This window comes from Cydia pomonella, chromosome 13, assembly GCF_033807575.1.
Source record: "Cydia pomonella isolate Wapato2018A chromosome 13, ilCydPomo1, whole genome shotgun sequence".
Taxonomy (NCBI): Eukaryota; Metazoa; Arthropoda; class Insecta; order Lepidoptera; family Tortricidae; genus Cydia; species Cydia pomonella.
The window spans coordinates 6,481,515-6,503,981 of NC_084715.1; the positions used below are offsets into that span (position 1 = coordinate 6,481,515).

General features: G+C 35.6%; 1 protein-coding gene across 5 annotated transcripts in view; it reads left to right on the top strand.

Moving 5' to 3' along the window:
- The window catches only part of LOC133524045 (protein yippee-like), a 192,092-nt gene that overhangs the window by 138,875 nt on the left and 30,750 nt on the right, over window positions 1-22,467 (top strand). For 3 of the 5 annotated variants that reach the window (XM_061859825.1, XM_061859826.1, XM_061859824.1), the window contains exon 2: window positions 8,020-8,070. The exons of the other annotated variants lie outside the window; for them this stretch is intronic. The gene's annotated coding sequence lies outside the window, so the exon portion shown is untranslated. The remainder of the gene's footprint in view (window positions 1-8,019; window positions 8,071-22,467) is intronic. 5 annotated transcript variants of the gene reach the window in all.

The window sequence follows — 22,467 nt, forward strand, 5'->3', positions numbered from 1 at the left end:
TTCGATAACATTTGTCCCTCATATGGGACGAACCTAAATAAATACAATTTTCGAGAAGGATCTTACAATTGGGACTCAAATCCGTTTGAATGAGAAGATTATTCATGGTTATATAATTTACTACCCCATGTGACCTATTTTTCTCCATATTACGAGTACATATACACGGTGTAAAACCGAAAGATTTTAACAGTGTATTCCTGGTCACATTTAGAGACTAAAATGTCATATAAACGTTTCTGGATTTTGAGTTTTAGAGTTAATAATAATTTAAAAAAAAACATCTTATTGTAACTTAGTGCAAAACACCTTTTTGATGGTGATGATGCCATTATGGGGCGTAGTCTAATTATCCTTATTGATAGATGTCAAAAAGTGACATGTAACCTTTGCAAAAACCATGTTTTTTCAAAAAAACGTAAACCGTCATTTATAAACAACTACACCCTACATTCTAATATGTAAAACAGTATTATGTGCGTTATAAAAATCAATTGCTGGCAATGTATGTAAGTATATATGGCTAGTTACATTTTTATGAAGACAATTGCACCTTATTTAACGTTCATAGACAACAAAGAGTTTTATTGAAGGATCTTCAGATCCTTCTCTAGATCTAAAGTGCTCGTTGGTATTAAAACAAATAATTGATATTAAAGGCAGCGATCGGTAAGACGATGTATTGACACACTCTTCATACTAATGCAAAAAGAACAGTCAGCAAAATATTTCTCAACACAATACTTTACCTAGTAGGGTCCATGTCTGTACTGACAAAATTTAAGAACATCTTGTAATATCATGGTTGCAACGAATAAATGATTATGATTGTCACACTTTGATATATTGTTCCGAGGTGCGCCATAATGTTATTTCCTAATCATACAAACAACAGGTATTGATAACATTATTAATATAATAAAACATCATTTCTTACTGGAGTAGTCAGGCAGTGTCTTACCTGAGCGAATAACTGGCGAACGCGAAACGGCGCGGCGCGGGTGAATTCAATCATTTGATACGTATGGAAGTGTCCTAAAGAAAAATAATAGGTAGGTACCGTAGCTACGCATAACGTACAGTCTTTTTGACCAAACCTAATTCGACACCACAGTTTTAATTTTCCTAAAACCGAGTAGCTTTCTTTCGTACTATGTTATGCTAGTTTTATCAGACTGTGGAACTTCTGTACAAACTTTGTTATGTTATTTACGTTACTATGTTATGTTATTATTAGCTGTGCCTAAAACACGCACTATGTCCCATCACCACTTGTCCGCGCTCTTTAATATATTAACGCGCTCCTTTTGTTCAGCACTGGAATCTGATGTATTTGCAAGTAGTTGGATGGATCTGTGAAAAGCGTGTAAGTATGAAATTCTGTGAGAGGATGGATAAATGTGAATCTGCCGTCTTGTTTTGGTTTTTTTTTTTTGCATTTGTATTGTTTGGCATCTCCTTAAGACTGTATCATGTACCTAGTCTTTATATATACTGTTTGATTTAAATTGCACAGTGCATTAATTCGCTCTAATGCTGTGTAATTTTTAGAATCAATAAAAAAAATGTATTTTTTTATAATTATTTACTTACTAAACTGGCTTTCTTGCAACCGCAAAATGTTTAATGGGAAGAGCCCTCGGCCGCTGCCTCGAGACCATAGACGCGGAAGATCCAATAACCCAGTCCAAACCGGTCCGGTAGGCTGCGACCCGTTATTATGCAAACTCTAGCCTGTTTCAAATGTCAGCTGTTGTAGAATATAAAATAAAACGGTAGATTTTGTTTAGCTACGAGTCTTTGTTTTGATGAGCAATGTACTACAGTATATTACAACAGTACAGTACAATGTATTTTCATACACGAAAGTACAACTAATCAAGTTTTTTTATTAAATATTTTTTGATTTCTGTTTTTTAGTTGTTTTTATGTGTGATAGAAAAAGTGATCAAGCCCTCCGATGATCGAGGCCAGAATCGAACTGGTTTCTTCAGCTTACGCGGCTATTTCAGTTTGTTAGAAACTTTTGCATTTGATTTCATATGAGTAATTTAGGGAAATGTGATTGTAAATCTCGAAAGGCCTGTGTCAATAGAAAGTTATTAGTACTTCCTAAATGTACATAGCTATAACCTATTTCTTTTTGGTCATGCTAATGAGAATGTGGTATTTACCGCGTATATTTGTCTTATGAGTTCACGATATTGCGACACAGTTGCAAAGCTGCCATCTCGGAATAACTGTGTGACGAGAAGATGGCATGTGATGTGCAACTGTGACGAAATATCGGAATCTCATAAACAAACATACAGGGGAAATACTTCGTTTGTAGGGATTTATGCATGTCATTTGCTATGAAAAAGTGTGGCAGGTCATCATTAATGTCAATTTCTATGAACATTTACGATTATAATGACCCTCCCACACTTTGTTCTGATCAAGTTAGTGCAAAGTTAATAGCTGAGACGGACTCTTATCGTACAGCCGAACCTAAACCAGCTCTAACTACATGCTACGAACTACTAATACTAACCCGAGATAATGTCGAGGACGACAAAATAAATGTATAGCGACAAACGATAAAACAAGATGCGATAGAACAACAAAGGCTCTGTACCTACTAATACGGATAATACATAATACCTACCCACTTGTAAAACCACAATGGATTTGACCTGGATGCAGAGTATTCAATATAAAAAACCTATTCCAAAAGGTTTTACATAATTGAATTCGAAGTAATTGGATTTGATCCGGAATTTATATTGTTTCAACGCATTATACAACACGGGTCGCTGGGCACCTAAAATGTTTTCAAATTTAGGATCCTGATAAAAAAATTGCAGCACTAAAGTTCCTTGTCATTTTAACCGTTATTTTAAGATTTTACTACCGTGATAAATAAATAATGGCGTATTTAATTTGCGAATTCAAATGCAGAATGTTTTAAGTACTTCCCTGCTGGTTTAGAGGTATTACTTTAGTAAATACGTTTTCTATACTTTTTGACCGATTGAGCGACGTTTCGGGTTATGGATTCACTGTCTATATTTTGTGAATTAGGTATTTCTATTGTGAGGTATTGCTAAGAAAATAGGATACCTACGGGTTTTAACATCACTTTCACACAGAGTAGTCTTTCTCCTCTATTTAGCCGAGATAAGTAACACGTCTGTTGTCGTCCTATGGTAGCACATTGGTACAGAGGGCTCCTCCATCCGCTCCTGTCCTGTGCCTCGCGCTCCGCGTCCCTCCAACTCAGTCCGGCTGCCCGCAGCTCGGCGTCGACGGTGCGCTGCCACGTGTGCGCCGGCAGACCCCATCGCCTCCCATGCGGCCGCCACGTGAACGCGATCCTGGCCATGTTGTCCTCTGGTCTTCGAAGGGTGTGCCTTTATCCACTACCGCTGAGCGATTTCTTGCTTGGTGCCGGTGGCCGGGACTTAGTGTCATCGATTCCTTAGATCCTTATTGCTAGTAGTATTCGGCCAGAATATGCGCAGAATGGATCTAATTGAAGTAATACGTCTAACCCTCAATAACCTTTCCGAATGTTTGGCAGGCATCATAATCGGCAAACGACTCAAATGGACCCTGACAAACAAATTCATTACCAGACGTATGACGGATACGGCATTATCGATGGTCGATTGACGGCCGTAATTGAAGTGTTGGTCATGTCCTTTCATGTCACGGATATAGATTGATGGAACAGGGATAAGTTAGTAAGCGACGATAGGAATTTGGCGCCCAACTCTTAATTCTAATCCAAAAAATAACTTTCACAGAAATCCTGACAGAAACATGTTTAAACTAAGTATACAAACGGAACATGACCCAGTAACACCCATTCGAATGTCCATGTCCAAGCGAAACAGTTATCCAGCAATTTTACACTAATCATTTTCACATTTGACCAACAGATGAACGGACACTGGTAATTGAGACATTATTCAGCAAAATGGGTGGTTGTTTCCAAACTGTTTGTGCTGAGTAACCTACTTTCTTAGTATTTAACCTCGTGTGGGGTCGTTACAGTGAAATTTGAGGACATGCTTTTGTTGTTGCTTTTTAAAAGTCTTTTGTCGCGTATTCTAACTATTCTGTATTTTTGAACGTTATTAAGGTTAAAAGTATCGTTTGCAGCATACCTAAACCTAATGTAAAAATACAAATACGGGGGTTGTCACAAAAAAATAAATGACAAAAAATACGAAGGAAGAACCTTTGGATAAGTGTTTCTATTCTACTATTACCATACCCTGTTAGTGTTGCCCTGGTCTTAAGTTTCAAAAGTATATGCATTTAGGTAACCTATCCCATTTATATGGATATTTTTATGTGGGAGAGAAAATAAATAATATACATCGAATTTTGTATTATTTTCATCAAATTTGAAGTAGTGAGGTTTATGATACATTCGATTCTTACTTGGAAAATATCCAAACATTCTGAATGTACATAGATCGCAAACGAAATTTTACTGTTTTTGCCATATTTTTGCTTTGACATAAAAAAAAGCAATTTAATAAATAAGTTGGTATCGAAATTAATTCAAGACGCTCTCGTAAAGCCAGTACTTAAATTGGATAAAAAAAACATCTATTTCCTAAAAACACCTATTTTTAGTTGTTATTTTCATTCAATATGTTATGTAAATTAAGTTGTTCGTGTTTGTATCCTGCAATGACTATAAAAAGAAAAACAAAAACAGTCTATTCAACACATGTATTGCGCGATAAGGGCATATCGTGTTTTATTCTTAGCTGCCCTGGGAGGTGCCCCGACTGCCCCGTCAGCGCTCGTTGAAACTGGGACCACCGGGGCTCTCAGCTGTCCGTGAGCGACACAATACAGGTTCATGTTACACAGAACGATGGGAAATATATTGTAACCACCAGCCACGAGTAAAAATTCGTTAGTTTAAAAACTGCTTTCTACAGTTTCCAACTGCACTGTAAAACTAAAACGGTAAAAATTACCAAAAAACGCTAATAAGAGGAATAGGGGTCGACTAAAAAAAGTAAAGAAACCAGGTACGGTTCAACTCTCTGTTAACAATTCTTCAAATATTATAAATGTGAAAAATTTTATGTTTGGATCCTTGGTCCTTAAAAACGATAGACAGCTGAGCAGATTTTACTGAAACTTGGTATATCCCTAACCGAAATAACATAATTTTAACCTAGTTAAGGAGACACTATCCCAAAAGTCATTCTCTAAAGAAATGATGTAGATAAAGTGAGTAGAGGTAGTATGCCTGCGTTGTGGATTGATATTGTATTTAATTGGGATTATTCCTTTTCATATTCAATAAACTGTGGAGGTATGGATATGTCGTGACCGGATCATAGATTTTGATTTTTCATGATAGGCCATCTTAGAATTGATCACTTCATGATATGGTTAGATTAGTTTTGACTTTTTCATGATGTGGCCAACCTGTCATTTCATGAAATGATTGCCACACCATGAAATGATCAATTCTAATATCTGCCTACGACATATACAAAGCGAAGGAAAAGGGGATACAGCCTAACGAACCACTTTTACGAAATTACGTATTCAACTAATAATTAAAGTACCAAAAACTTAATATCAAAAACATTTGGACTAACGATTTTAACAGCAAATTAGTATCGATTGATCCAATTTCCGTTTTGCTATACAATATCATAAACGCTATCTAAAGTATGGCGATAATCGCTATCAAATGTAATATTTGTCAGACAAAGCGTCTGCCGGTATTAATTTAACTAGGTTACAGTGCAGAGTTATCATTATCAGTCTGCAAGCTTCGCTTCGTTTCCTATTTTACGTAGATAACTACGTATTACTACGCATTAAATATAGTTTGTCCAGGGACTAGTTTGTCCTAGATGTAACTTTATTTTTTATTTTGTAATTTTATATTTTAATTTTGTTTAAGAACTTTATTATTTCTTTGAATTAAAGAACAAGTTCGTAAAATAGTATCCAGAATCACTAACATTTACATGCACGCATTCAATCAATTCGACGAGATTACCGTTTGATGTTTCTACAAAAAGTATATTGAAAAATAAAATATTCAATTTTAATATACTAATCAATAGGTAGTTTAGACAATAGACATTTTTGTGTAATATGGGTTCAGTGCACTCAACCTCCTATAAAAGATTTAGCGAGCTTATAGTGTTTAAGTTAGTCGGGTGTTACGATTAGGTAGGTACCTAAACTTTTCTAGACGTTTAAAACTTCAGTTTAGTAATTAAACTTGGTCTAGTGCAATGTATCTAAAACAAATTTGTATACCCCTACCACGTAACCGAGGCAGTTGAGGTGCGTTCCTTTTTTTAATTTCTATACCCTGCCAATATTTTAACTTGCCATTTTGCGGATTTTCATTGGAACTAATTTATTTTACTGACAAGGAGATTCTTTGACAACAGGGGGCCTACCGTGAAAACCGAAATTCGCATATTGCGGAGATCTTTCTCTTTTACTCTCATTAAGACGTAATTAGAGTGACAGAGAAGAATGCCCGCAAGTGACGAACTTCGATTTTCGCGGTTATAGCCCTTACTTCAACGTCAGGGCTATAACTGCGAAAATCAATGAAAGTCAATGAATGATACTGATATAAAAATGAGGAAAGATTTCTCAATTATACGTAAACGAGTGGACCGTGACAAAAAAGTTTGTCAAAGATCTAAGAAAAAATATTGTGATTAAAATAAAACATTTACATAAGTAAATGAAAGGACGAAGAATTGCGTAGCATTCAAATAAAAAATGTTTTAAAATTAGTAGTTTACATGACCGATACTAACATTTTACTCGTATATTTGAATAGACATGACGCATTATTGCCATATGTAAGCTAAAATAACAACACTATCTCGGGGCAAAATAGAATCTTGTCAAGCTTTAATCACGTTCAACTGTCACGTTCGTCCGACGATGTGAACCAATCGGCGGGAATCAATAAACAAGATGGATGACATCGCCCATAGACTATTAACGCATCCCGCTCCGATACAAGAAAACGAGCGATATAATTTATGGCCAGTAGCTTTTTCATGTCACCTTTATTGCGACGTGCTGTAATTTTTCCATAAGGACGTTTGTCCAATGAAGGATTAATACTGGATTAAACTTCCCTTGTCAATATAGTCTGTGCGGAAAGAGAACAGTCGTGGAAAATAAGGGAACCAATACATTCTATGACTTTTCTCTTTCTGTACAGATTCTACTTACATATTACGTAAGTACATATGTACATTTATATGCAAATGAATAAGGTATAGATACTTAACTTACCCGATACATTGATTAAGTATCTATAATAATAGTAGGGCTAATATCAGGTGACTTTATTCAGGCCAGTGGAGGGAAAAAAGTTCATCTGATATTAGCTCAAATAGCTGATCCTAGTGATCCTAGGTACAATAAAGACGAAACCCTAAACCCTCATTATACTATAATAGTTACTATCAATATAAATACATGTAACTTAATGTTATCAAATTGCATTCCATCATCAATATTTATTTACAGTGTATACTAACTCCAATCGTAACCCACGAGAACTAACTTACTAAATATCAACGTCAAACTTCTTACGCCGTCGACCAAAAGTTCATTATTACATGATTCACAAATTCCCAAACGTGGTCCTTCTCTAATCAAATAAGACCTAAGTCCTTTAGAAACTTGGAGGTTGGTATGACCTTTTCAGTTCAGTTTAGATAGGTCACCGCGTTGGCGTCAAGCGTTCTGGTTGTGTCGAAACAGTTGGCAGCACTGTCACAACACGCTCGCTCACTTCATTTACGATTTGCATGGCCCATTGTTTATAATCTGTGGTTTGACAAAGGAAAACGAATGACGAATGAGGGAATAGTTGACTGTATGAACTCTGAAATTGCTTTTAAAAGAGTACCTAATTTGAAGCACAGTTTTATTATTTACTATGGAACTTTGGTTGTATTTTTGTTTTATGTTTGATTAATATTAATAAATTGTTATTATTTTCAGGTAATGACTGAAAGCTGCCTCTGCCAGACGTGAAGTTTCTGTAAGGGTTGCGTAAGTTTATTAAAAAAAATATAATTACATTACTTAATAACCTATATATAATATAGCTTTCAAGATTTGATAAGAGGGCAATTTAAATACAAACTTGTAAGAAAAAGTAACGATTAAGTATCATTAGTAAAGTACTATATGTGATAATAATTAACATAAAGTGTAAGAAAAAAAAACTTTTTACGCAGTCACGTCACATTACTACGTTATCTACGCTACTTTTGCGTACTACAACCAAGTGGTAAGAACATAACAATAAATACACGAGTTAGCCGTCCCTCAACTGTCGCAATACGTTTCCGACTGACACGTGTATATTGTACACATTGTGTCCCTTAATATGTCCATCCTTAACCTAAATAAACAGTCACAGGAACTAGTAATGAAAACTATTATTTGTTACGAAACTCTTTGTTTGCTTTATACGCAATTGTAGAGATACAATAGCTAACAGTTGTACCTAAAGACTTCAATGCGATCATTTTATATAAAGGCTCGTAAACGATTGCGTCTTTCAGGAGTCCATCAGGACCAATAGCTAGGTAATGTGTTGACCAAAGAATTGACCATTAACCATTACAAATTGAACCGTAAACTGTAACTGTAACTGGTCAATTCTAATGAACGTTCGCCACACTGGCTAGGTAAATGGTAAATTTCTCTAAAGACGGAAAAATTCTCCATCATAGCAGGGGGCTGTCCTGCGTGCCTAATTCTCGTCATAAATTGACAGACGACCAGACAGAACACATGTGTACGTATTATCCTTAGGTAGTAAGCTTAGGCTAAGGGACTTATAGGATCTTTTTTGCCCGTGAGCCTAGCGAATGAATGGAAACAAATTGTAACAATAGTTTAATCATTCTTGTATACCTTTCTCATGTTGTAAAAACTACCTGAACTAACACCCTTTGTTCCTAACATTTCTATAAACAATGTAATAATAATCATCGACTAACTCCACGGAAGTCACCATATACATGGCGATTAAAGCGAACAATGGATTTTGCACCTTATCACCATTGTTTTTATTTGAATATCGAATGATATAGAACGAGATTATGTAAATTTCTAACACAGCTGTGCAGGCTGTTATTCCACAAGCTCATAACACCATCGACTTTAATTCTAGACCAGTATAAGTGCGCTGTCGTAATACGCATAATGTTACGGATTTTAACCAAAATCTACACTGGTTTTCTAAAAGCTAGACTCGCTTGCGTTAGGTAATAAATGTGAATACACGAGCTTACTCAATACAATTAACCGTTCATTGGATAATCAATTCTGTTCATACCGTAGTAAGGTTGGTGTTGGTGTGTAGTTGGTATGTGCGCAGATCTTGCATAAGCAAAGGGCCATTGTTCGTTATCAGCTGTTATCAGTCGCAATATGAACCCGCCCTGTTTCACAACTTGTTTACGTTATTCGTGTGGTTTGTTCAGACTTAGGTTCTATTGAATTATGATAGGTTTTGTTCACCTATCTACGCGTTAAAATTATTTAAATTATAAATCATAATGTAATCTATGCTACATATATCTTTAGAATCTTTAGATCTAATTATAAATATTATTTAAATTTATACTTTAACGACATCCCCAAACTAAAATAAAAAAATAAAATGCTATTCCTAATCAAATCAAAAACTTCTAATCGATACTTGATAGTCAATTCAGCTAATCGATATTGTTTATATGTATTGTGATGCCATGTGTACTAGTATGTTATTATTAATATTATACGTATTATGCGACCTACTGCAAAAAGTCATAGGTTATCAAGTAAATTGTGTCATTTTATATACTTTTACTATCTATACAACATAACATAAAGCAATGGCATTAATTATACTTATTTGCGCATACAAATACTACAATTATTTTAACCTTTACTTTTCAAATTTATCTTTTTCCGTGTCTTAGTTTCAATTGGCAACAGTATTGAACTGTTGCATATAAAATCTACGTTTTATGCGATTTTTTGCTTTTTCCTTTTTTCCATATTTTAAAGAAATAAAAAAAATACATTTATTTATGACAAAACAAACACGGATGACAAAAACAAGTTGACAATACAATGTATAACATTTAGCGCAAAATGCCATAAAAGGGTCACAACTCAGCATGTAGCTGGCAAAGCCAGCGCTGTTCTTCCGTTGTGATATTTTAGGTATAGGTATATTTGGCAATTACGTTCGCCACCAGAAATTAGTAAATGTTTAATCTATACTTTTATAGAGTTACTTTTTGCCCACTAACGAAAAACGACAAATTTTAATTTAGTTTACTCCTTTCAGATATATATAGTCCTCCTCATCGTTTTCGATGACGGCGACCCCAAATAAACACATTATGGACGTTGTCTAGCATGAGCCCTAATGTGGCTGGCCAGGCCGAACTTGCTCTTAAATACTCTATTGCACGCGTGACAATAAAGTTGGCCAGCAGGGTTGAACGTGTACACGTAGGAGGGCTTAGGTCTCTCTCTTTCCGTAACTGGCGTTTTATGTCTAGGCTAGTGAGGCGGTCCTTTCATATAAGCAACAATAGAATTGGAGACTTAAAAGTAAACATTGTATGTACTTATATTGTTTTATAATTGTAAGATTTTATTTAAACTTAAAGACACTCAAAAGCAATACATACGAGTCACTTCACATAGAAATTTCCGTAGAAAGCAATTCGATTTCCATACTCTTCAGTGTAGTTAATTTAATAGGTCTAGGTTAGTAAATTGTAACCTATGTCAGGGCGGCAGAACCTTGGCATTCCAAATGCAACTGGTACAAATAGCCAGCGTATTTTAAGAAGTCTATAACGGGATGTGCATCACCTCGATTCTAATTTAGCCCAAGAGCGAGACAAGGAAATACCTGCTAACCGCCAATTTCAATGAATCGATTAGGTAATCTTCTTTCTCGTTCCCTCATTGCTGAGGATTACCACTTGTAATTTGTCTCCATTTTGTCCGGTCATGAGCTAAGAAGACTGCAAGGTGAAAACTGCCAGCCGATCTCTTCATAGCGTTCGACCATCTACGTGGCCACTGCCCACCCCGACGTCCCTGCCACCCCGTGCCGGGGTGCAGGGGTTGCGATTAGGTAATAGAGACGAGATAATCCAGGAGTTTTGAAAGAGCGGAATGAAATTACATATATCTATTATTGCCAAGTCGCACTATTCAATAGCAAATAACATAATAAATTATTTTAAGCAATTGAAAAAGGTTATGCCTGCTGACAGGACTGGAGCTATGGTCTGAACTTCTGAAGGGGCCCACTGATTACCAGTTCGCCGGACGATATTGGACTGTCAGTTATTCGCGATTGTCAGCTTTTGTCCCTTAAGGGGCTTTGAAAGAATTTGATTTCCAGATAGCTTTCACTTCTTTTATTAGCGGACTTTAAAAACCATACCAATGTGATATGTATTAGTGCCTTTTGTAGACAAAATAATGTCAGTTAAGCAAACAGTGAAAGGAATGAGTTTCCCGCGCACACATAATGCACAATGCATCATTGTGCTAATTTGGTGCATCCAGCAAGGTTGCAGTCTCCAAGAACAATTGCATCTTGAGACAAAGGAGTAACTCAGATGTACTTGCAAAGACAGGAAGAAAATATTTTAAACATAGTAAAGAATACAATATTGTCTTAAGGCCAAAACGCATAGGTACGTATGTTGATATTGTTGATGTCGTATCTTATAATTGTGTTTTGGTCCTTGATATATGTTTTCTGTTTTGGTATCGTTGTTTTATTAGTTTAATTAATGATTGGAAGTATTAGTAGTAGTAGGTATTAAAAACTATAATTCTATAAAAATAATTAGTCAATTCATCTTTGATCAAATGATCACACAGACAAAGCGTTCAAATGACCAGCCCGCGTAGCCAACGTGCCTATCGTTCACGCTCCGTGGCGAACGAAACGCAACTGTCACAGTCGCACTAATATGGAAGAGTGATAGAGAGAGATGACTACGCTACGCTACGGAGCGTTAACGATTGTAACGTTGGCTACGCGGCCCCGCTGCGTAGCTAACATGCCAATTGTCAACACTTTGTATCGAACTAAACGCAACTGTCCCTGTCGCAGTAATAGAAAGACAAAGCGTTTCGTTGTCGTAGCGCATGCGATTGTCACCTCGGCTAGGCAACTTGCAGACACGAGATGCGATCAGAAGTATCGAGGTCTTCACTAATATCTGAACATTGGTTCTATTATCAGAATGTTAAAGCGCTTGTTCAAATATCTTTGAGCAGTTTGGCCGCTCCGATTTATCTGATGGCGGCTGCACACTCCTAAATTGTCTTAAAGCCTGGGTCTCCAACCTTTTTTACTAGGAGTAGAAGGCCACAGGCAGGCCTAGTTTTCCTTTTTGTTGACCGGATTGTGTAGAATACTGAAAAAAAAATTTGATCTCATTGAGTAATAAAAGATAATTCTAGTTAAGTAGGTACCTAATAAAGAATTATCAAAAAGTTTTTTTGGTCGGTTTTGGCTCATGGAAGCGATTTTTTAATTTCGATCGCTCGATTTCGTGTTCTCCCTTTACTCATACTCATACTCATTTATTCATAAAGTCAATTTACATGTCAAAATAAAATTACTACTAGATTAAAGTTAAAACTAACTTAAAATTAAAATTACAATAAAAATTAAAACAAAGCCTATTTACATTTAAAATTAAGATCAGAAATTAGAATCAGTATCATGAGATCAAAATTAAAATCAATTAGTATCAGAATAATCAATAAATAAAATTAAAAACAAAGCCAATTTATATGTCAAGAAAATAAAAATAATATAAAATTTTGTATTACAATTATAATAAATTAAAATTGAGATTAGAAATTCAAATAACATTAGAATCAAAAATATAAATATATTATAATAATATGAAAATTTAATAATATCTCTATTACTAGGCATTTAAATTCTACTAATAAAATTCAATACAAGTAGTCAATACCACTAGATTCCCAAATTCTATCGCTCGTATTTCAAAAATAGCACTAAGCCGTTTTCCACATATTTTCGAGTAACGAATCGAGCTTTCGAAATTCACAAATCGCCCCTGTGATCGGGCCGTATTTTGGAACTTATAGGAACGCTGCCACAGTATACGCTGCGCTGATCTAGAGAACAAATTAAACGCTGTTTTTTTTTTGAACTTCTGATGGTGACTGTCGAGAGACAATGTTTTCATAATGTTTGCGATTTAATTAACCTAGGTTTAATCTGCGGTCTAGACCTGAAAGGGTAGTAAAGTTAGTTAATTGACATTCCGCAATTATATTCGTTATGAAACCCGGCCTGACTTAGCTACTAAGTACTAATTAAGGTTTTCTCACGATCTGCGACTGAACGCTAAGGTAGACTTTATAAAAAAGTTTCAAAAGAGGCATAAATGACTTTCAAAGTTTTCATTTATACGGCAAAGTTTGTAAATTTGCCAATTATATGATTAAATTAGTTGTAATTGCCAATCGAAATTCCTTTTCAGGGTTCCGTACCCAAAGGGTAAAACGGGACCCTATTACTTAGACTCCGCTGTCCGTCCGTCCGTCCGTCCTTCTTCCGTCCGTTTTCACAGATGATGTATTTCTGTTGCCGCTATAACAACAAATACTAAAAAGTACGGAACCCTCGATGGGTGAGTCCGACTCGCACTTGACCGGTTTTTTAAATCTAATTTTCATTTGAAAATTGCGTATTAGGTACTGGTTAAATATTATTGAGTAGGTATTAGTAATAAAGAATATTTTTTTCTTTGCAAAAATTTTTGTTTTCCAAAAACTACTTCACTACAAAGATAACTTTTCTTTATTACTCGTATAATCAGAAAAAGTACAACACAACTTTATTTAATTTCGTAAAGGCATGGTGTTAAGTTTTCAATGAAAATTCTGTCTGGTCCTTAGATGATGTTATGTTTTTGTGCTTCAAGTCTATAAAATTAAAATTAAATTAAATTTTCTTTATTTCGGACAAACAATGTATCCATAGAGTGTTAGTACAACAAGAAAATATCTTAACCTAGTATTAGTATTTATAAATATAATTTAAATAAGATGAGCCAATTTACAATATATATATACCTACATAATATATCTATATTATAAATTGCGCAACACTTTTAATTAGCTCGGTCCAGTGCTTTAACATCGGACAATCGAACCTATTAGCAATTTCCTTTAGAATGCTGTTGGGACTACATCTCACACGACTTAGTAAATAATAAATACCACTAAATAAATAATAATTATACCTATAAATGAGCAATTCTTGCATATTTATATATTTCGGGGATCTCGGATACGGCACTAACGATTTCGATGATATTTGCTATATGGGGGTTTTCGGGGGCGAAAACTCGTTGGGTCTTATCTCTGGGAAAAAGCGCATTTTTGAGTTTTGTATACGTTTTCTGAGCAAAGCTTGGTCTCCCAGATATTAAACATAACAGTAAATAACTCGATTCAGAAAGTTTAAGTTCAAACTTAAACTTTCTGCCGATTTCTATTGAACTGAAATAGATGTCACATACTAGCGAAAAAGTGACCAAGGCCTCGGTACTCCAGACCGGATTCGCACCGAGCGATGGGGCGTCCACGCCACCCAGCCACCATGGCACCCGTCCCAATTTCTCGGGTAAGGTGCATTCGAGTAACTTTGAAAGCGGGTTAATTTTGAAATTGCAAATATCTTTAAAACCAGAAGCTCTTCTTACTATAGCAACACTTACCTTACTGCAACTAATGTTGGCGGAAACGTTAATGCTTTTAACCGTTATTAATTAATTAATATGGTTAATTGCAATTAATAACGATCAGCTAACACTGACTGCAACGCTTACCGAGGCATCTTCCTTACTTTTGCTACAGTAGAAAGTGCTACTAGTTAAGTAAAGAAAATAAATATTTGCCATTTTGGAAATTATTCCGCTTTCGAAGTTATAGGGGCACCTTCTATTTGATATATTCTATAGCCGCTGTTTGTGATTGCTTCTTCCAGTTTGTCACTTAAGGATTGTACCGTCTTATTATTTTTTTTTTTTTTTAAATTCTCGCATTTCTGGTTTTGTTTTTTTTTTTTTTTTTTTGTTTTTTTTTTTTTTTTTTTTTAGGTTTTGGATGTAGTTGTTTTTGGACAAAATGGACATAAAAGAAAACATTAAATACAAGGAAAAGATCATTAGTGAACAATCACAAAAAATAATCTGTAGAAGAACAGAACTTAAGTTTACAAAGAACAAGACCAAAGAAATGAGAGAGGAACTAAAGAATTTGTTTAAACAAACCAATAAATCAATCAAGAGAGACTATGCTAACTACAGAAAATATATTATAGAAAAGAATATGTTGACATACCGAAGTTCAAAAAGAGCCTATAAAGAACTATCCACACACAAAAATTGGATACAAAGTTTAAACAGCGAAAAGGGCGAAAACAAAGATAGAACAGGTATAATAAAATGTGCCACGGCTTTTTACACTTCTCTTTATGAAAAACCACCACATGATATGACACAAGATGTTGAAAAAGATAATAGTAATAAAGATATGGCGGGAACACCAATAGACCCAATAACGGAAAGAGAAATAATGACTCAAATTAAACAACTAAAACCCGAGAAGAGCCCAGGTGACGATAACATCACAAACGAAGCCCTAAAAATTGGAGCGCCAATCCTCGCTGCATATCTAGCAGAACTCTTCAACTTAGTACTGGAAAATGAAAAAGTACCACTGCAATGGAGTAAATCAAATATAGTATTACTGTACAAAAAAGGGAACCCGCTTGACATCAGTAACTACAGGCCTATCAGCTTACTATCAACAATATACAAACTATTTTCATCTATCATCCTAAGAAGAATAGCACCTAATATTGACAGGAATCAACCGATAGAACAAGCTGGCTTCCGGCCGAAATATTCAACAATAGACCACATTCACACGATAGAACAAATTATAGAAAAGTTTAAGGAATTCAATAAACCACTTTACATAGCTTTTGTGGATTATTCCAAGGCATTCGACAGTATAGTACACCCATCCATATGGACAGCACTAAGAAATAATGACATAAACAAAACATATATAAATATCATAAAAAACATATATTCAAAGAGTGTAAGTAGAGTGCAACTTGAAAAACAAGGGGAAGAGTTCACAATTGGAAGAGGGGTGCGGCAGGGAGACCCACTATCTTCAAAATTATTCATAGCTGTACTTGATGAGATTTTCAAAAACATTAATTGGAAAAATAAAGGCTTATGGATACTTGATAAAAAACTAACACACCTAAGGTTCGCGGATGACATTGTTCTATTTAGTGAATCAGCGACAGACTTAGAATCAATGCTACAGAGCTTAAACTCTGAAAGCAAAAAAATTGGTCTACATATGAATGCCTCCAAAACTAAAATTATGACAAATAGTCAAAAGAAAACAATAAATGTAGAGGAAAAACCAATAGAATACGCTCAGGAATATGTATACCTAGGTAAATTGGTGTCGTTTGATGCACATAGTAATGAAAAGGAAATAGACAGACGAATAAGTATAGCTTGGAAGAAATACTGGGCCCAAAAAGAAATTCTTAAAGGGAACTATAGTCTCAATATAAAAAAGACTATAATGGACTCTTCCATTCTTCCAAGCTTAACTTACGCTAGCCAGACATGGGTCTACACAGAAAAAGTAAAAAATAAAATTTTATCTTGTCAACATGCTATGGAACGAAGTATACTGAGGCTGAGAAAAATACAAAAAACGAGAAACGCAGACATCCGCATGAAAACTAAATTGACAGATGCCCTTGAATTTAGTTTAAAACAGAAATGGAACTGGGCCGGGCACTTGTCAAGATACGAAGACAGGAGATGGAGTTACCAAATAACTAAATGGCCGGGCCCAACAGGCAAAAGAAAATGGGGAAGACAAAAGAAAAGATGGGCCGATGATATAATAACCACAGCAGGAAAATGTTGGATGCATATAGCAAAGGACAGAGGAAGGTGGAAAGGAATGGAGGAGGCTTTTACCCTCAGAGGGGCCACATAACAAAGATGGAAGAAATAGTTGTAAATTAAAAATACATTGCAAAACTTGTTAAGTGGAAAAAAAGCTTTAATAATAATAATAATAGCCGCTGTATTATGTTGAGTGTTCCTTACATCCTGGCTGGCTAATATACACACGCGCGTCCACTTTTTTGCTCACTTCCACCAGCTCAGTTGCACGCCCCCTGCCGTCACCACAGACTAAATAATATATGGTTAGGCGCGCTATGTATGCCCGAGACAGGTAGGACCTCTATGCTTGTGTATGCTAGGTGTATGACATGATGTTTGAGACAAGTACTTTACCGTCTAAACTTGTACATACACTCTGTAGCCACCATTCTGTTTATTTGGCCCTCGATAAAACAAACAGGGCCCACGTGCAGTTACGCAAACTACAAACGTGATTCAGATTGATGTCTGGCCCTTTGTCGGCCCGGGTGGGGTTAAGCTAGGTTATGTAATAGATTTATCCTATAGGTGCGTTAATTCCTAATTCTACAGATGATGATGATGGATGATGTTGAATTTTTTAAACCTTTAATATTTTCTTACCAATGACGTGAAAAGTTGTATGTGTCACACGAGAGCAAAGTTATTTTACATCTCGTGTTTTTTTTAGTCCCTCGCTACGCTCAAGATTCTAACTTAGAATCACTCGCGGAAGATTCAATTATATCTTCCGCTTACTGAGGACTCAAAATCAACACTCGCAAGAAAAACCAACTTTCCTCTCTTGTTGCACAAATAACTATGGCGTCCTGCCTATCTATTTCTTTACGGGGCGCAAGAGTGATGTTCGCACGCTCTTTCAGATCTTTGTTAAACCTCGCCGGCTTACTTCTGCTGCAGACTATTATATGCTGTGAAATATGATTGTTTTTATGTATGTGATGTTTCTCTAAACTACGTCGCAATTATATGAATTACTCTGATACATTGTATGACACATGCAACAAGGTGAACGCCCTGCTGAATTGAAACGGCTGATTACTATATCTACGAGTGCGCAATTTATTCACGCTATTAAATGCACAGCAGCTGTTGGCTGTTTGTGCCTTTCATAACTTAGTTTTTTACACACTAGAGCCCAAACCAGTAAGGCGACACTCTTCCTTTCGGCTTTTCCCGGCTCTGTTCGGCTCAGCATTGCTCCAAACAATTATTAGGGTTGACACAACTTGACGTCCCTATACGTGCACGACCACAGATAAGATGACTTGAATTTTGACAACCCTAAATGGCCGAAAGGGATAGTGCCATACGTTAGAACGAGACAGCATAATTCGTCCCTGAATCGCTGTCAAATTTCGGTTTAGTAGGAAGTGTTATTGCTGTACGGTATCCCTTTCGGCCATTTAGGGTTGTCAAAATTCAAGTCATTATCTTATCTGTGGTTGTGCACGCAAAGGGACGTCAAGTTGTGCCAACCCTAATAATTGCTCGGAGCAATGCTGAGCCGAACAGAGCCGGGAAATGTCGAAAGGAGTGTCGCCCCACTGGTAGAAGTTAGTACAAGGAGTTGAAGTTTGTTCACGTTACCGAGAAAAGACAAGGAAATATCCCCATTTAAAAAAAATTAATACTTAGTAGGTATAGGTATATCGTTATTGTGAAAAATAACAATAATTAATTTATAAATCATTAGTCAATTATTCAACTTCCCATTGAAAGATTATACCAAGGGCATCTTCGTTTTTTCAACTAATTTATTTACTATTATTCATACTGATGCATATCTTGTAGTCATATGATGAACAACAATGTGTTTTTACGCTTCCAATGTACGGCGCAATTTCAGTACTATCAAAAACATACAAAATACCTACTTACCTAAACAATAATTAAGGAAACATATTGATACTTGTGCAGGCTGATTCAACATCGGTTCAATTAATTTGTTGGCTTCCACAGCTCGTGTCTTCGCAATTTTTTGAAATCGTTTGCCGTCATTTTACGCGGTGTTTTTCAAAATGGTATTTTTGTGACCTTGGCTGGTCACGATGCCCCTACCGCGGGGTTTCACGTAAAAAAAATACAGGTTATAATAGCGGAGGTCGCGAATTTTAATTTTCTTTCCAAGGCATGCCCGAAAACGTTTTCTTGAGGCTCATTTTTAGGGTTCCGTACCCAAAGGGTCAAACGGGACCCTATTACTTAGACTCCGCTGTCCGTCCGTCCATCCGTCCGTCTGTCACCAGGCTGTATCTCATGAACCATGATAGTTAGAATGTTGAAATTTCTACAAATTATGTATTTCTGTTGCCGCTATAAGAAAAAGTACTAAAAACAGAATAAAATAATTATTTAAGGGGGCTCCCATACATAGATAATGGTGCGGAACCCTTCGTGCGCGAGTCCAACTCGCACTTGGCCGATTTTTCTATTTCGATTTCAATGTCAGCCGAATATTTGTCCAATTAATTTGTATATTTATAAATGTAAAAAAAAATTACAATTATAAAGGTTAATATATTCAACAAAACGCGTATCGCATTATCGAAAGCAAACAAGGAATTTATTAGGCAAGTCTTCAATCATTAATGACAGTTTTGAAATAACTAAGTATTGTCATACAGAAATAAGATGTACATAGAGTGCTCACTCCATACATCAGTTTTGGTACCAAAACGCTTATTATTTTCGTAGTCGACATCTAGCATCTAGCATCTAGCGGAATTATCAGTACTGCTACTTGACAATAGATTTTGCGACGAACGAAAAGTCTAATGCTCAACCATTTTCAGGTAATATTATAATCGGATTAACCGGAACTCTATTTTAAATTCCTTCTACTTGTAATTTTTGTTGAGAAATACAATTTCCGTGAGTGTGTATTGTTTGTGTGTAGTGTATTGATAATTCCGCTACTCGATGCTAGATGTCGACTACGAAAATAATAAGCGTTTTGGTACCAAAACTGATGTATGGAGTGAGCACTCTATGTACTTCTTATTTCTGTATGGTATTGTTTGATATTCGACTCAGTCCCACAATAAGCTCGTTCTGGGCTTGGTCATCTTGGGCTCAACCAATCCTTAATAGCAATATTTAACAGTGACTAAGTAAGCTGGTCCGCAATTTCATAGCAACTCGCTATGCAGACAATATGTGTTATACGAGCTCTGCGACTATTAATATGCTTAACCATACATGACGATTAGAGTTTAATATTTTATAGAAACCGACTTCGCAAAAAAGTTAGAAATGCAATTATAGTATAGTAGGAAAAACAAACCCAAAACTAAATTACCACATTGACTCTGTTCCCCTACAAGCAGTAACTAGTCAAAGAGACCTGGGCTTCACTATTTCACATAACTTAAAATTGGACACGCATATCACCAAAATTACCAAGAGAGCAAATTCTATGCTGTATATAATCCGGAAAGCATTCCATGTAATTACTAAGGATCTATTTATTAGAAATACAAGTCATATCTCCATCCTTTACTTGAGTATGCTTTTCAGATATGGTCCCCTACTTTAAAAAGGACATCACTTTGCTGGAAAAAGTACAGCGAAGAGCAACTAAAATGGTTGCTTCACTGAAAGACAAGCCATATGAAGAACGGCTTCAGGTATTAGGTCTTACAACATTGGAGGACAGAAGGAAGCGAGGTGATCTAATTGAGACATACAAAGTCTTGTCTGGACACTACAATGTTCCAAATATTAAAGACCTATACATATCAAGCCAGAATGTAAGGTTGAGAGGACACTCTAAAAAACTAGTCAAACCTCCATGTGCTAGCAACCCTAGGAAACACTTCTTGCCAAATCGTGTAGTAAATGTGTGGAACTCTCTACCAGAAACTGTTGTTAGTGCACCGTCAGTGAACTCTTTCAAAAATAGACTAGATACACATTTTAGAACATTAAAAAGTGCTAAATAAACACAAGTGCTGCGATATACACGCATCAGCTCCAAGAGCTGCTAGTGTATCAAATAAAATAATAATAATAATAATAGTATATAGTAACGTAAACTAGGATTTAACGTAGTTATTGTAATCCATGGAATGAAAGAGATGTCAAGCGCCAACTTTTCATCCCTTAAATCGTTGCTCCTCAACCTTTGTGTGAACAACAAAGAACTGTTGATCCGGAGATCCAAGAGAAGATACATTAAACATGTGTTATCTCCTCTAACTACGCATTTAGCAAGGCAAGCAAAAACAAACGGAATATAAATATACATTCTACAAATAATACGCCTTATTTTTAGATAGCCAGGCGATGTTTTGATGTCAATTTTAGATATCTTGTTCTAGTTATGGAGGTCGGTAGTTTTGTGTGATAGTGACGTTTAGAAATGAAATAATAATTTAATTAATATGAGCCAGTATGTATCATATGCTAGAAATAAATGCGATTATAATATGACGCCATTACGAGTAGATGCAAATACGTAATATGCAATGCATTAGGTACCTACATATCTTTTACATTAGACGATTTTTGCTTATTTAAAAAAAAAAAACATTTTTCGAATAATTTGAATTTCACTTAAGAGGAACGACCGTTTGTTGGAAAATATTTTTACATAATTTATTATTAGCTATTAATGATTATTATAAAAAGTAGGACCGAAATACTGATAACATACAAAATTTTAATAGCTCCTAACTTTTATAATAATTAAAACTTTTATAATAACTATAAGGGCATGCCGCGAAAAACGAAAACCGAAATTTACACTCCGGGCTATCGAATAAGTTTACACTAGGGGTTCTGGTCTACCGCGAAAATCGAAATTTCGTTCTGCCTCTATCGTACTAATATGAAAGAGCAATAGAGAAGCAGATAATAAATTTTTGAGTTTCCAAAACGTCCCGCTTGGCGCGCTGTTTCTAAATCCCATACAAAGTGAGACTTTACGCAAACGCGTACGTCGAGTCACGCTATCGAATGATTTACACTAGGAGTTCAGATTTGCTATTGTCTGCTTGTAGCAACAAACCTAAAAGTTAACTTCTATAACAGTAGACATTAGCGAATATTGACAATATCGACTACAGAGTAGTCCTAAATTGCGACTTCTCTGAGTGGTCATTTCATCAGTCGGTGAGCAATATTATTTATTTGACATTTTGTTACTGGGAACAACTTCAAATCAATTTTCATGCTTTCAAGGTACTTCGCTCTCTTGCAATCAACTTTATAGGTTATCACTTAGGAATATTATTTAGTGCCTACATACAGCATTAGGATCTTCGGTAAACTATCCAAGTAAGACTCACTATCGAGAAATAGGTACTAGAGTATTAATTATAAAAAAAAAACAACTCGTTACATGTCTGTATTTGATAATCAGGCTGCA